The 13,512-nt window shown below is 49.2% G+C and overlaps 2 non-coding genes across 2 annotated transcripts; both read left to right on the forward strand.

The window, feature by feature from the left end:
- The first annotated feature begins 4,657 nt into the window (after positions 1-4,657).
- LOC146184364 (U1 spliceosomal RNA) lies at positions 4,658-4,821 on the forward strand. The gene has a single exon (XR_014709009.1). It is a non-coding gene; the product is annotated as a U1 spliceosomal RNA (small nuclear RNA).
- A 5,512-nt stretch (positions 4,822-10,333) lies between these two features.
- Positions 10,334-10,497, forward strand: LOC146184365 (U1 spliceosomal RNA). The gene has a single exon (XR_014709010.1). It is a non-coding gene; the product is annotated as a U1 spliceosomal RNA (small nuclear RNA).
- The last annotated feature ends 3,015 nt before the right edge of the window (positions 10,498-13,512 follow it).

The raw sequence follows: 13,512 nt of genomic DNA on the forward strand, positions 1-13,512 counted from the left end.
AATAATAAAAAAAAAAGTAGTCTGAGGGCATATTTGAAATGCGACAGATAGGCTGGGAAGGAAGGGCCTTTGCAGAGGTTGCATGGGACCTTATGGGATATATAAAGGAAGAATTGATGATAATAAACACCACAAAAAAAAAAAAAAAGAAGAGGGAGAAAAAAAAAGTCTGAGGGGATTATTTGAAATGCAGGAGATAGGGCCTTTGCAGAAGGTGGATGGGACCTTATGGAATATGTAACGGAGCAATTGATGATACTAAACAGACAAAAGAAAAAAAAAAAAAGAAGAGAGGGAAAAAAAAAGTAGTCTGAGGGCATTAGTTGAAATGCAACAGATAGGCTGTGAAGGAAGGGCCTTTGCAGAGGGTGGATGGGACCTTATGGGATATATAAAGGAAGAATTGATGATAATAAACACCACAAAAAAAAAAAAATAATAAGTGGAGGGAGAAAAAAAAAAAAGTAGTCTGAGGGGATTATTTGAGATGGAGGAGATAGGGCCTTTGCAGAAGGTGCATGGGACCTTATGGAATATGTAACGGAGGAATTGATAATGATAAACACACACACAGAAAAAAAAAAAAAAAAGATTCTGTGGGCATTACATAAATTGGTAGAGATAAAAGTTAGACGATTTGCGGGCAGTTGGTTGCGCGCAGGAGTGAGAGAAGGTCCTTGTGCAAAAAGGCCTTATAGGACTTAAAGAAAAAAAAAAAAACACAAACAGAATAATGATAATAAAAAAAAAAATGGAACTGGTGCTATGCGGGGAATAGCGCGGGAGTGGCACACTGAATTGGTGAGAGTTGCTGGCAATAATTTGCGCACTAGGGGAAGATGGAAAGTGTTCACAGTTTTGCACTTAGTCCACTGTCCCGTAGGAATAACAGGAGCACTTTTAGGGCACTTTGCACTTTGTGGGGAGGGCCAGACGGGTGAAGGATCTCACATGTGTTAGCACAGGGAAGTCCAAGATTTCGGTAACCTTCCCGAAGGAGGTGTCGCGGTTGCGAGTACACAGGGCACATACACAGAACGTGTTCGAGTGTTTCTGCGTCACCGCACGACGCATACAGGGGAGACATTTCTCGTAGTCGGCTAGCGCGCACACCGGTCCAAACACATCCGATGCGGAGGCGCAACAGCAGAACATAGTCTCTCCGGGCGAAGAGGCGAGTATTAACTGCACGGAAGGGGTGGCCGCTGGCGATGCGAGGGTCAGGGTGGTGGGAAATGGTGTGTCGCGCGATTGCAAGACGAGCACAGTCATATGTAGTGTTGTCCGCGCACATGGGAACGGACGGGTGGTGGGCTGATCGAGCGAGCTCATCAGCAAGTTCGTTGCCCCCTATCCCACAGTGCGATGGGATCCATTGTAGGACTGTATCGCAGCCGGATTCGGCGAGGCGTTGGAAGTTGCGTGCGCATACTTGCAGTAGGCGAGGTCCTTGGGCCTGAAGCGCTGCCCTCGAATCGGTGAGAATGGCAGCATTTTTAATTTCAGGGCTTTCCAGGAGCAGGGTGGCTGCCAGATTGAGTGCAGCTATCTCAGCTGTTTGTGACGAGGAAGGGAAGTGTAGCCTGCATAATTTAGAGGTGTCCAAGTCGGGAATCACACATGCGGCAGCTGCGGATTTTTCTTGCTGACGGACTGACCCATCAGTAAAGATGAGGGTTCGGTGACGAAAATCCGTGTGAATTTTGGATGCGGCCTCTTGCTGAAGGGCGCATACGGGCGTGTTTCGTTTGCTCTTCACCCCTGGGAGACCCTGATAGATGCGGGGCGGGCAGATTTCATGTGGGGGTTGTGGAGCAGCAAGGGGCGGTGGAGAGGGGCCCAGTATCTCACGGAAGAGGCACATGACACGACTGATGCGTGTGTTAGGTTTGGCTGAAATTCTGCGAAGAAGTTCAGAGCCATCTTGTGCTCGGTGAAGCCGCTCGATGTGGTTGAGGGCAGTTTTGAGTGCTCTTAGTGAGAGGGGGATGTTGCGGGTTTCTGCATAGGTCGCTGCCACCTGAGATCCGTTGGGGAGACCATATATGTGTCGTATGGCGTTCCTATGGCATGTGTCCAGCCTTTTCCATTGGAGTGGGCTGAGGCTGAGCAGGGGAAGGGCATACAATGCTCTGGCTGAGGCGATCGCTTCATGGATTCTTGCACAGAGCGGGGGAGAGGCTCCTTCACCTTTGGCAAGGAGACGAAGCGCTAGTTTACCTATGCGCTTGGTGTCTGCGCACACTTTATCCACCGCAAGGCGCCAGGTGATGCGGGCATCAATTTTGAGGCCGAGGTAAACAACCGTTGTGCGCCAAGGCAGGGGGGTTCCGTCCAGGCGAAGAGGGCGTGTTTTGTTGCGGGCTGCAGCACCACGGGGATGGTAGAGCAGGGCTTCAGTTTTTTCGGCCGACACTGCGAGGCCGACACTGCGAATAAACGCGGTGACAGCATCGAGCGCACGCTGAAGGTCGCGAAGCGATGAGGCGTTGCTGCGGGTTGTTGATGAGGCGAACAGGGCAACATCGTCCGCATATACACACACACGCGCAAACTCGCGCTCAGCACGGGGGAGACACAAGGGTAGTTGGGCCAGCACGATGTTGAATAGGAAAGGGCTCAGCACACTTCCCTGAGGGACACCGCATGGCACTGGACGGGGGGCACTACAGGTGTTGCCCACCTTCACGGAGAGTGTTCGCTCGCTGAGGAACGCACTGACGAAGTTCAGGAGGCGGCCGGTGGCACCAATGTTTTTTAGCGCGTCGATCACTGCCCAGTGAGGAAGACAATCGAAGGCGCTTCTGATGTCGAGCAGGATGAGGTATCCCACTTGGCTGGTGTTGCGGGCGTTTTCAAGGGTGCTGACAACATCCGCAATGCAGTCAGCAGTTGCTCGTAAGGGGCGAAAACCACTCTGCTGAGGCGCCAAGCACCCGCTTTCCGTAGCAAGCCACTCCAGTCTGCGAACTCTCTGAACTCTCGCGAATACTCTGACTCTGAACCGCGCCGTAAGGGAAGGGAGGAAGGTGGGAGTGAAAGTGGAATGAGAGAAAGGGGAGCCGTTGTGGAGGGCTACGGAGTAATTTCGACCACCTGAGGATCTTTAACGTGCGCTGACATCGCACCAGCACACGGACGCCACTTCGTTTTGCCTCCATCGAAAAACGCAGCCGCCGTGGTCGGGTTCGGACCCGGGAACTCCGGCACAGTAGTCGGGCGCGTCTTACCACTGCATCACTCACTCACGGCGGGGGCCGTCTACGCCACGTGGTTTATTAGATTTGTTTAAACTGATAGGAATTATATTCGGAGCGAAGCGAAATACACGCAGATTTGCATGTGCTTTTTGTTAAATTGCCGAAATTAGGGTACTGTTTAGTATAGTACGAGAGACGCAGAATGCTCTAATTTCATTCGAAATAGTAATTGTCGTCTAAGCCAAGTGGTTTATAAGGAAAAACAAAAAACAAGTAAGCACGTATGCGTGCCACCTCCACAAGCTGCGTTGCCTGCTCGATTTCTGACGCTGCTTTCCCCACGTAGTCTTTGTACACTGTCTCCGAGTATGAAAGGGAACTATCAGTTTGCTCAAAAAGACGGTTCGTTTTATTTTCTCAAGTAAAGGCGAAAATTACTTTTGGACGTTACATTTATAATCAATAAAACACACAAAAAAGTATACTTGACACATAAACGACAGAGGAACGGGTAACTTAATGAATGGCATAACTTTGCTCCTTTTCATATTGAACAACCCTACGCAGACCGTGAGGGTTAACTTTTTCATATTTGCGCTATGTAAAGCAAGGCGAGGGTCGTGGATGAGCAAACAGGTCAGTGCGTTGAAAAGAAACAGGTAGAAAGGTGGTGAAATGAATTGAAAAAAAAAAAAAAAAAAAAACACGGCAGGTATAGAAAGCACGTTAAATCCTAGGACACTTAATGTATGTTAGCACGAAGAGGGAAATGGAGGTAGGGCGTGGTTAGCGGAATATCGGGAAGGAATACGGGACCTCTACAAAGAACGTGCGCAAAAAAAAGACAAGGAAAAAAGTTCGAAAGAAAAAGCCCGGAAAAGAGTAAAAAAAAAGAAAAAACTGCTGAGAGGGCGAGGATTGTAGCCGTGACGCAGGTTCAACGTTACCCTTGTCAAGTGATAGTCCCGTGGCACACTACTACAATGCGATCGGAGTCCGTGACGCCACTTGCGAGACTCACGGGGATGGTTTCTTGCCGGAAACGCGCGAATCGCTGGGACTTTCTCCGGTACGAACTGCTTGGGGGCACGAACTCTGCACGCTCAATCGCTCAATACGCTGCAGTGCATTGCCGCAGTAGAGGAATGCGAGAAGTTGGAAGGCTGGTGAGGTGGCGCCACCACCCGTTAAACATGTCTATTAGCAACACTGAGACATACGCCAGCGTGTTGTGCGAGTTTGTAGCCTATTTTGTGCACATATAATGGTCAGTAGGCTTCTACAAAATAGTTTTGAATTAACAGCTTGAGAGTTCGCAAGAAAACATTTGTTATTCTCCGGGTGGACAAGCAACACGGAGCAGGGAGAGGCACGTTCTTTTATTTCCCAACGGTCGTAACTTGAGCAGAAGGCGGTGTCTCTGTAGGTTGCCTCCGCGGCAGAGACGTCGTCCAAGCATACTTACCTGGTGCCGAGGCTACCGTGATCAGCAAGGCGGTGCCTCCAGGGAGAGGTGCGGGCATTGCACTACGCTCGTGCTGACCCCTGCCACTACCCCAAACTGGGGCAGATGGGGCATGCAATTTTTGGTAGTGGGGGACTGCGTTCGCGCTTTCCCCCTCGCTATACCATCAAAAGTCAGATTTTATAACTCATCGGCGGCTGTTTTGGTGCTGCTCCGTTGCAGGCACTTCGGTAATGCGAGGTCGTTCGCTTAAGGAGAGTTTAGTTACGTAATAATTCAGATCATAAATAGATAAACCTCGTGGAATGCACAGGTTTGCTTAGTAAGAAATGACCTTCAGCAGTCTATTTCGGATATTAAGTATCAGGGGAATCCCTCCTCTCCTCTATCATTTGCCTCTTATCGGCGTTAATTAGTCGCACTTTATCCGCCTAGAGCAAGTTTGTAGGTACACCATCGCTACTGTCGCTGGAAGAAAAAGGCGCAGTATCTGTCACACTTGCTCTGTGTGACAGATAATAATAATGAGATTCTTGTTGAGGGGGGAAGAGAAGGGGGGGGATTACACGGCCCTATAACTGTCTCCTGTACTTGCAGGGATACACCGCTACGGGGCCGAGTAGAGGGTAAGGGGGAATGAAAGAGGGGAGAGGAAGGGGGAGCGAAAGCGTTGTCGTTGGTAGTCAATGTCGAGGACCCCTGGAGAAAAATGCCAAACATGGAAGGGCAAACACTCGTACAACAAGGATTGGTGGATTTTGAAGCGGGGACGTGCCGCGCAAAGGAGAAAGCCTTCATGACATATGTAGAGATAATTATGAGGTTTAAAGAAAGGGAAAAAAAAAAAGAAAATCTGATAGGGAGATTTGGAATGTCATGGATGCTTATGCTAGCAGTTGGATGCGCGCGGTGGGAGGAGTGGGGCCTTGCAGAAGGGGCAAAGAGCCTTGTGGGATAATATAGGAGGAGATAAGATAATAATAATAATAAAAAATAATAATAATAATAAAAAAAAAAGTAGTCTGAGGGCATATTTGAAATGCGACAGATAGGCTGGGAAGGAAGGGCCTTTGCAGAGGTTGCATGGGACCTTATGGGATATATAAAGGAAGAATTGATGATAATAAACACCACAAAAAAAAAAAAAAAGAAGAGGGAGAAAAAAAAAGTCTGAGGGGATTATTTGAAATGCAGGAGATAGGGCCTTTGCAGAAGGTGGATGGGACCTTATGGAATATGTAACGGAGCAATTGATGATACTAAACAGACAAAAGAAAAAAAAAAAAAGAAGAGAGGGAAAAAAAAAGTAGTCTGAGGGCATTAGTTGAAATGCAACAGATAGGCTGTGAAGGAAGGGCCTTTGCAGAGGGTGGATGGGACCTTATGGGATATATAAAGGAAGAATTGATGATAATAAACACCACAAAAAAAAAAAAATAATAAGTGGAGGGAGAAAAAAAAAAAAGTAGTCTGAGGGGATTATTTGAGATGGAGGAGATAGGGCCTTTGCAGAAGGTGCATGGGACCTTATGGAATATGTAACGGAGGAATTGATAATGATAAACACACACACAGAAAAAAAAAAAAAAAAGATTCTGTGGGCATTACATAAATTGGTAGAGATAAAAGTTAGACGATTTGCGGGCAGTTGGTTGCGCGCAGGAGTGAGAGAAGGTCCTTGTGCAAAAAGGCCTTATAGGACTTAAAGAAAAAAAAAAAAACACAAACAGAATAATGATAATAAAAAAAAAAATGGAACTGGTGCTATGCGGGGAATAGCGCGGGAGTGGCACACTGAATTGGTGAGAGTTGCTGGCAATAATTTGCGCACTAGGGGAAGATGGAAAGTGTTCACAGTTTTGCACTTAGTCCACTGTCCCGTAGGAATAACAGGAGCACTTTTAGGGCACTTTGCACTTTGTGGGGAGGGCCAGACGGGTGAAGGATCTCACATGTGTTAGCACAGGGAAGTCCAAGATTTCGGTAACCTTCCCGAAGGAGGTGTCGCGGTTGCGAGTACACAGGGCACATACACAGAACGTGTTCGAGTGTTTCTGCGTCACCGCACGACGCATACAGGGGAGACATTTCTCGTAGTCGGCTAGCGCGCACACCGGTCCAAACACATCCGATGCGGAGGCGCAACAGCAGAACATAGTCTCTCCGGGCGAAGAGGCGAGTATTAACTGCACGGAAGGGGTGGCCGCTGGCGATGCGAGGGTCAGGGTGGTGGGAAATGGTGTGTCGCGCGATTGCAAGACGAGCACAGTCATATGTAGTGTTGTCCGCGCACATGGGAACGGACGGGTGGTGGGCTGATCGAGCGAGCTCATCAGCAAGTTCGTTGCCCCCTATCCCACAGTGCGATGGGATCCATTGTAGGACTGTATCGCAGCCGGATTCGGCGAGGCGTTGGAAGTTGCGTGCGCATACTTGCAGTAGGCGAGGTCCTTGGGCCTGAAGCGCTGCCCTCGAATCGGTGAGAATGGCAGCATTTTTAATTTCAGGGCTTTCCAGGAGCAGGGTGGCTGCCAGATTGAGTGCAGCTATCTCAGCTGTTTGTGACGAGGAAGGGAAGTGTAGCCTGCATAATTTAGAGGTGTCCAAGTCGGGAATCACACATGCGGCAGCTGCGGATTTTTCTTGCTGACGGACTGACCCATCAGTAAAGATGAGGGTTCGGTGACGAAAATCCGTGTGAATTTTGGATGCGGCCTCTTGCTGAAGGGCGCATACGGGCGTGTTTCGTTTGCTCTTCACCCCTGGGAGACCCTGATAGATGCGGGGCGGGCAGATTTCATGTGGGGGTTGTGGAGCAGCAAGGGGCGGTGGAGAGGGGCCCAGTATCTCACGGAAGAGGCACATGACACGACTGATGCGTGTGTTAGGTTTGGCTGAAATTCTGCGAAGAAGTTCAGAGCCATCTTGTGCTCGGTGAAGCCGCTCGATGTGGTTGAGGGCAGTTTTGAGTGCTCTTAGTGAGAGGGGGATGTTGCGGGTTTCTGCATAGGTCGCTGCCACCTGAGATCCGTTGGGGAGACCATATATGTGTCGTATGGCGTTCCTATGGCATGTGTCCAGCCTTTTCCATTGGAGTGGGCTGAGGCTGAGCAGGGGAAGGGCATACAATGCTCTGGCTGAGGCGATCGCTTCATGGATTCTTGCACAGAGCGGGGGAGAGGCTCCTTCACCTTTGGCAAGGAGACGAAGCGCTAGTTTACCTATGCGCTTGGTGTCTGCGCACACTTTATCCACCGCAAGGCGCCAGGTGATGCGGGCATCAATTTTGAGGCCGAGGTAAACAACCGTTGTGCGCCAAGGCAGGGGGGTTCCGTCCAGGCGAAGAGGGCGTGTTTTGTTGCGGGCTGCAGCACCACGGGGATGGTAGAGCAGGGCTTCAGTTTTTTCGGCCGACACTGCGAGGCCGACACTGCGAATAAACGCGGTGACAGCATCGAGCGCACGCTGAAGGTCGCGAAGCGATGAGGCGTTGCTGCGGGTTGTTGATGAGGCGAACAGGGCAACATCGTCCGCATATACACACACACGCGCAAACTCGCGCTCAGCACGGGGGAGACACAAGGGTAGTTGGGCCAGCACGATGTTGAATAGGAAAGGGCTCAGCACACTTCCCTGAGGGACACCGCATGGCACTGGACGGGGGGCACTACAGGTGTTGCCCACCTTCACGGAGAGTGTTCGCTCGCTGAGGAACGCACTGACGAAGTTCAGGAGGCGGCCGGTGGCACCAATGTTTTTTAGCGCGTCGATCACTGCCCAGTGAGGAAGACAATCGAAGGCGCTTCTGATGTCGAGCAGGATGAGGTATCCCACTTGGCTGGTGTTGCGGGCGTTTTCAAGGGTGCTGACAACATCCGCAATGCAGTCAGCAGTTGCTCGTAAGGGGCGAAAACCACTCTGCTGAGGCGCCAAGCACCCGCTTTCCGTAGCAAGCCACTCCAGTCTGCGAACTCTCTGAACTCTCGCGAATACTCTGACTCTGAACCGCGCCGTAAGGGAAGGGAGGAAGGTGGGAGTGAAAGTGGAATGAGAGAAAGGGGAGCCGTTGTGGAGGGCTACGGAGTAATTTCGACCACCTGAGGATCTTTAACGTGCGCTGACATCGCACCAGCACACGGACGCCACTTCGTTTTGCCTCCATCGAAAAACGCAGCCGCCGTGGTCGGGTTCGGACCCGGGAACTCCGGCACAGTAGTCGGGCGCGTCTTACCACTGCATCACTCACTCACGGCGGGGGCCGTCTACGCCACGTGGTTTATTAGATTTGTTTAAACTGATAGGAATTATATTCGGAGCGAAGCGAAATACACGCAGATTTGCATGTGCTTTTTGTTAAATTGCCGAAATTAGGGTACTGTTTAGTATAGTACGAGAGACGCAGAATGCTCTAATTTCATTCGAAATAGTAATTGTCGTCTAAGCCAAGTGGTTTATAAGGAAAAACAAAAAACAAGTAAGCACGTATGCGTGCCACCTCCACAAGCTGCGTTGCCTGCTCGATTTCTGACGCTGCTTTCCCCACGTAGTCTTTGTACACTGTCTCCGAGTATGAAAGGGAACTATCAGTTTGCTCAAAAAGACGGTTCGTTTTATTTTCTCAAGTAAAGGCGAAAATTACTTTTGGACGTTACATTTATAATCAATAAAACACACAAAAAAGTATACTTGACACATAAACGACAGAGGAACGGGTAACTTAATGAATGGCATAACTTTGCTCCTTTTCATATTGAACAACCCTACGCAGACCGTGAGGGTTAACTTTTTCATATTTGCGCTATGTAAAGCAAGGCGGGGGTCGTGGATGAGCAAACAGGTCAGTGCGTTGAAAAGAAACAGGTAGAAAGGTGGTGAAATGAATTGAAAAAAAAAAAAAAAAAAAAAAAAAAAAAACACGGCAGGTATAGAAAAGCACGTTAAATCCTAGGACACTTAATGTATGTTAGCACGAAGAGGGAAATGGAGGTAGGGCGTGGTTAGCGGAATATCGGGAAGGAATACGGGACCTCTACAAAGAACGTGCGCAAAAAAAAGACAAGGAAAAAAGTTCGAAAGAAAAAGCCCGGAAAAGAGTAAAAAAAAAGAAAAAACTGCTGAGAGGGCGAGGATTGTAGCCGTGACGCAGGTTCAACGTTACCCTTGTCAAGTGATAGTCCCGTGGCACACTACTACAATGCGATCGGAGTCCGTGACGCCACTTGCGAGACTCACGGGGATGGTTTCTTGCCGGAAACGCGCGAATCGCTGGGACTTTCTCCGGTACGAACTGCTTGGGGGCACGAACTCTGCACGCTCAATCGCTCAATACGCTGCAGTGCATTGCCGCAGTAGAGGAATGCGAGAAGTTGGAAGGCTGGTGAGGTGGCGCCACCACCCGTTAAACATGTCTATTAGCAACACTGAGACATACGCCAGCGTGTTGTGCGAGTTTGTAGCCTATTTTGTGCACATATAATGGTCAGTAGGCTTCTACAAAATAGTTTTGAATTAACAGCTTGAGAGTTCGCAAGAAAACATTTGTTATTCTCCGGGTGGACAAGCAACACGGAGCAGGGAGAGGCACGTTCTTTTATTTCCCAACGGTCGTAACTTGAGCAGAAGGCGGTGTCTCTGTAGGTTGCCTCCGCGGCAGAGACGTCATCCAAGCATACTTACCTGGTGCCGAGGCTACCGTGATCAGCAAGGCGGTGCCTCCAGGGAGAGGTGCGGGCATTGCACTACGCTCGTGCTGACCCCTGCCACTACCCCAAACTGGGGCAGATGGGGCATGCAATTTTTGGTAGTGGGGGACTGCGTTCGCGCTTTCCCCCTCGCTATACCATCAAAAGTCAGATTTTATAACTCATCGGCGGCTGTTTTGGTGCTGCTCCGTTGCAGGCACTTCGGTAATGCGAGGTCGTTCGCTTAAGGAGAGTTTAGTTACGTAATAATTCAGATCATAAATAGATAAACCTCGTGGAATGCACAGGTTTGCTTAGTAAGAAATGACCTTCAGCAGTCTATTTCGGATATTAAGTATCAGGGGAATCCCTCCTCTCCTCTATCATTTGCCTCTTATCGGCGTTAATTAGTCGCACTTTATCCGCCTAGAGCAAGTTTGTAGGTACACCATCGCTACTGTCGCTGGAAGAAAAAGGCGCAGTATCTGTCACACTTGCTCTGTGTGACAGATAATAATAATGAGATTCTTGTTGAGGGGGGAAGAGAAGGGGGGGGATTACACGGCCCTATAACTGTCTCCTGTACTTGCAGGGATACACCGCTACGGGGCCGAGTAGAGGGTAAGGGGGAATGAAAGAGGGGAGAGGAAGGGGGAGCGAAAGCGTTGTCGTTGGTAGTCAATGTCGAGGACCCCTGGAGAAAAATGCCAAACATGGAAGGGCAAACACTCGTACAACAAGGATTGGTGGATTTTGAAGCGGGGACGTGCCGCGCAAAGGAGAAAGCCTTCATGACATATGTAGAGATAATTATGAGGTTTAAAGAAAGGGAAAAAAAAAAAAGAAAATCTGATAGGGAGATTTGGAATGTCATGGATGCTTATGCTAGCAGTTGGATGCGCGCGGTGGGAGGAGTGGGGCCTTGCAGAAGGGGCAAAGAGCCTTGTGGGATAATATAGGAGGAGATAAGATAATAATAATAATAAAAAATAATAATAATAATAAAAAAAAAGTAGTCTGAGGGCATATTTGAAATGCGACAGATAGGCTGGGAAGGAAGGGCCTTTGCAGAGGTTGCATGGGACCTTATGGGATATATAAAGGAAGAATTGATGATAATAAACACCACAAAAAAAAAAAAAGAAGAGGGAGAAAAAAAAAGTCTGAGGGGATTATTTGAAATGCAGGAGATAGGGCCTTTGCAGAAGGTGGATGGGACCTTATGGAATATGTAACGGAGCAATTGATGATACTAAACAGACAAAAGAAAAAAAAAAAAGAAGAGAGGGAAAAAAAAAGTAGTCTGAGGGCATTAGTTGAAATGCAACAGATAGGCTGTGAAGGAAGGGCCTTTGCAGAGGGTGGATGGGACCTTATGGGATATATAAAGGAAGAATTGATGATAATAAACACCACAAAAAAAAAAAATAATAAGTGGAGGGAGAAAAAAAAAAAAAGTAGTCTGAGGGGATTATTTGAGATGGAGGAGATAGGGCCTTTGCAGAAGGTGCATGGGACCTTATGGAATATGTAACGGAGGAATTGACAATGATAAACACACACACAGAAAAAAAAAAAAAAAAGATTCTGTGGGCATTACATAAATTGGTAGAGATAAAAGTTAGACGATTTGCGGGCAGTTGGTTGCGCGCAGGAGTGAGAGAAGGTCCTTGTGCAAAAAGGCCTTATAGGACTTAAAGAAAAAAAAAAAAAACACAAACAGAATAATGATAATAAAAAAAAAAATGGAACTGGTGCTATGCGGGGAATAGCGCGGGAGTGGCACACTGAATTGGTGAGAGTTGCTGGCAATAATTTGCGCACTAGGGGAAGATGGAAAGTGTTCACAGTTTTGCACTTAGTCCACTGTCCCGTAGGAATAACAGGAGCACTTTTAGGGCACTTTGCACTTTGTGGGGAGGGCCAGACGGGTGAAGGATCTCACATGTGTTAGCACAGGGAAGTCCAAGATTTCGGTAACCTTCCCGAAGGAGGTGTCGCGGTTGCGAGTACACAGGGCACATACACAGAACGTGTTCGAGTGTTTCTGCGTCACCGCACGACGCATACAGGGGAGACATTTCTCGTAGTCGGCTAGCGCGCACACCGGTCCAAACACATCCGATGCGGAGGCGCAACAGCAGAACATAGTCTCTCCGGGCGAAGAGGCGAGTATTAACTGCACGGAAGGGGTGGCCGCTGGCGATGCGAGGGTCAGGGTGGTGGGAAATGGTGTGTCGCGCGATTGCAAGACGAGCACAGTCATATGTAGTGTTGTCCGCGCACATGGGAACGGACGGGTGGTGGGCTGATCGAGCGAGCTCATCAGCAAGTTCGTTGCCCCCTATCCCACAGTGCGATGGGATCCATTGTAGGACTGTATCGCAGCCGGATTCGGCGAGGCGTTGGAAGTTGCGTGCGCATACTTGCAGTAGGCGAGGTCCTTGGGCCTGAAGCGCTGCCCTCGAATCGGTGAGAATGGCAGCATTTTTAATTTCAGGGCTTTCCAGGAGCAGAGTGGCTGCCAGATTGAGTGCAGCTATCTCAGCTGTTTGTGACGAGGAAGGGAAGTGTAGCCTGCATAATTTAGAGGTGTCCAAGTCGGGAATCACACATGCGGCAGCTGCGGATTTTTCTTGCTGACGGACTGACCCATCAGTAAAGATGAGGGTTCGGTGACGAAAATCCGTGTGAATTTTGGATGCGGCCTCTTGCTGAAGGGCGCATACGGGCGTGTTTCGTTTGCTCTTCACCCCTGGGAGACCCTGATAGATGCGGGGCGGGCAGATTTCATGTGGGGGTTGTGGAGCAGCAAGGGGCGGTGGAGAGGGGCCCAGTATCTCACGGAAGAGGCACATGACACGACTGATGCGTGTGTTAGGTTTGGCTGAAATTCTGCGAAGAAGTTCAGAGCCATCTTGTGCTCGGTGAAGCCGCTCGATGTGGTTGAGGGCAGTTTTGAGTGCTCTTAGTGAGAGGGGGATGTTGCGGGTTTCTGCATAGGTCGCTGCCACCTGAGATCCGTTGGGGAGACCATATATGTGTCGTATGGCGTTCCTATGGCATGTGTCCAGCCTTTTCCATTGGAGTGGGCTGAGGCTGAGCAGGGGAAGGGCATACAATGCTCTGGCTGAGGCGATCGCTTCATGGATTCTTGCACAGAGCG

This window comes from Amblyomma maculatum, chromosome 7 (assembly GCF_055883805.1).
Source record: "Amblyomma maculatum isolate TAMU_Amacu chromosome 7, ASM5588380v1, whole genome shotgun sequence".
NCBI lineage: Eukaryota > Metazoa > Arthropoda > Arachnida > Ixodida > Ixodidae > Amblyomma > Amblyomma maculatum.